We start from the raw sequence: 2,794 nt of genomic DNA, 5'->3' as shown, positions 1-2,794 counted from the left end.
TTTAGGGGACCCCCCCGGCACCTTTTTTGATAAACAAGCTGTATTTTGATGTTTTTTTGTGCACTATGGCACATTATCTACATTAAAAGTACAAAAACAATTCCCTTTAAGAATCACAAAATGGTCTGTGGGTCGCTCAGCACCTTATCACACAATTGTGGTCCACTGGCCTCAAGTTACGCATCAATCTTTTCATAGTCACACTCTTCCCACTTTGTATTTCAACTGCTACAGAGCAATTTCCCTGTGGAAAACACCAATATTTGATCTGTATTTTGTGAGAATATTTAGCAGTTTTATGAGTAATATTTCAAATGCAGGTCTCATAAGTGCTGCTGTACTGCAGTACACTCCTTTAGGTTAAAGATGTGAGTATTATGGCTGCTGGGTAGTTGGATGGTGAAGCAGTCAGTGCTGTTAGCTGGTTTAGTGACTGCTCTAATAGCCTTTTTTAACACTTCGACATAATAGAAAAATCACAATGGAACTAACATTAATCAAGGCTGTCTAGTTCAAGTTCCACATCCAGTAAGATATGATGCAATATCAAGACCCTAAAACCAGCTAAATGAAATTAACCCTTTGAAACCCAGGCAGAATGGTTTGATTTCTTGCAACAAAAAAAAAAAAGGGGGGGAAAGCAAAGAACAACACAATACATGACCCAAAAACTAGCAAGAAATTAGTTAAATGTTACAAGAAAAATAAGCCTGAAAGTAAGCAAAAAATGGAAAAGAAAAACAAATTACCCACAAAAGGAGTCCTGAAAATTAAATGTTTCTATTTTTCTGTGACTATTTTTAATATGCAATTTTAATTATTATCACTATAGTATTCTGTAAAATTTCACAGCAGTTTTCAGGCAATTTCTTGATTTTTTCACAAATTTCTTGCAGTTTGTGGGACATTTTTTTGCTAGGTTGCTCGCTGCCTTTCCCCCCAGAAATCAGAAAATCACACAGTATTGCTCAGATTATACAGAGTTAAACAGCTTTTAAAAGGCATCTAAACTCAGCACAAGAAAACAGACACTGATCCAGCTTTCAAAGGGTTGAGCCATAATAAAAGTTATTTTCATCTGTGCTTTTCCTACTGTCAGAATGTGTTGCATAACAAAAAGGTACCTGGAAGAGGGCAGTTAAACCACTTCCTTAAAAGTGTTTTTAAACCCCCATTAGATGGTTTTCAGAAGCACTCAGGAAAGGCAAGTGCTTTGAAAGCAAGCCGTAACAAAAAACAAAACAAGATCTGCAAATTATTTACTAACCAAAACCTTTAATCACAGTATAAACAAAAGACAAAAGTTGAGGAATCAAGAACAAAAGAGTCCAGAATGTCCCAGAAGAAAAGCCTGTCATCCAGCAGGTCTTGAATCAGCTCTCCAGCATCATTCAGCTGCTGCAGCTCCTCCGGTTGATCTGGGCTCCGCTGACAGACTTGACACCGGGAGGGTCCTGGGGGTCTTCAGCTGTGCTCACCGGTCTGGTTGTTGGCATCATGTGCTGTCACAGACACGGCGGAGAGGACAGTCTACTTGGACCTCTGCCTCATCTTTCTCCTTTTACGCTTCAGCCTATAAATGATCATTATAAGAGCCAATTAGCTGAAATTCCTAAAAGGTAGACTAAGTATCACAGCATTAAAAACATGCGCAATGATTTAATGATGAGCAAAGATCTTTTTTTTTTTTATTATTGTACTGATACATGTATGGACACAGATTTATTAGATTTGCACTTCATAGACTTTGGAGTATGTTTTGGATGCTTAAGATGGAATATTTTTTATGTTTACAACCAAGACCAATAGTGTATGTAGTGACGACAGCTGGTTGATATGGGGTTGTTTGTTTGTATGCATGTATCTGTTGTAGATTGGGAAAACAGTAAAAACTGTTAACCATTAATAAAAAAACATGTGCCATCGAAATTCTTACCTGCGCATGCGCTTCTTTCTCCACTGCAAAGAGAAATACAACGTTAGATTATTTACTTTTTTGATTCAGGCATTTCTAAAAACACAGTTGTACTCCAATGACTACAAGGCACAAAAGAAAAACACGAATTGTAAAGTTGAAAACTAAAAAGGGTTACTTGGTACACCGTCGACATGCTCACGCTAGCTAGCTAGCTAGCTAGCCAATGTTAGCACTTCTGGAAACAATTTATATTTGATCACACAGACATAAAACACAAACCTTAGCCCTCATGTTGAGAAGGGGAGGCTGAAAACAGAAGGGAACATGTGAAGGATAAGTTAGATTGATTTAAAAAGAAGATGATTAACTTGGATTCTGGTATTAACAACAGGACTCACGTACCGTCCGCCAAAGAACCGTCTCAATGAAGGACGTCACATTAGAGCGACGTCTGACTTATAGTCTTTGTGCTACGTCATTTTCATTGGACTGTAATGAAGGTGGGAAATGTAGTTTGAAAAGTAAAATATGTACAGAAAATACTAGAAAATACGCAGAAATCATTGTCCTTGAGCAAATTAGCTTGTTATCTTATAAATATATCGAAAGAATGCATTGCAAATACATAAAATTATCTGTATTATCTGTAAAAAACAAAAAGTAGAGAAATGAAAAATAATAAAATTAGTTGATATATATATAAAAAATAATTCTGTAACATAATTTTAAATATAAGACTATTATAACTATAATTACAGTTTTCTAGATTTTTTCTCCTAGCTTTTTTATATTACTTTTTAATCTTTATCTACTGGTTTCTTTTTCTCTTTTTTTTGCCAAGTTTCTCATTGCCTTTTCCCCTGTGTTTTCGACACA

The 2,794-nt window shown here is 35.9% G+C and overlaps 1 long non-coding RNA gene across 1 annotated transcript; it reads right to left on the bottom strand.

Annotated features, from left to right (window-relative positions):
* Positions 1–1,255: 1,255 nt before the first annotated feature.
* Positions 1,256–2,368, bottom strand: LOC121947255. The gene is made up of 4 exons (XR_006106069.1): positions 2,321–2,368; positions 2,198–2,224; positions 1,937–1,959; positions 1,256–1,573 (listed from the first exon to the last, which is right to left on the bottom strand). It is a non-coding gene; the product is annotated as an uncharacterized LOC121947255 (long non-coding RNA).
* Positions 2,369–2,794: the final 426 nt, after the last annotated feature.

Source organism: Plectropomus leopardus, chromosome 8, assembly GCF_008729295.1.
Source record: "Plectropomus leopardus isolate mb chromosome 8, YSFRI_Pleo_2.0, whole genome shotgun sequence".
In the NCBI taxonomy this organism is placed as follows: domain Eukaryota; kingdom Metazoa; phylum Chordata; class Actinopteri; order Perciformes; family Serranidae; genus Plectropomus; species Plectropomus leopardus.
Note: the sequence above shows the minus strand (reverse complement) of the source record. Positions and strands in the feature narration are given on the sequence as shown.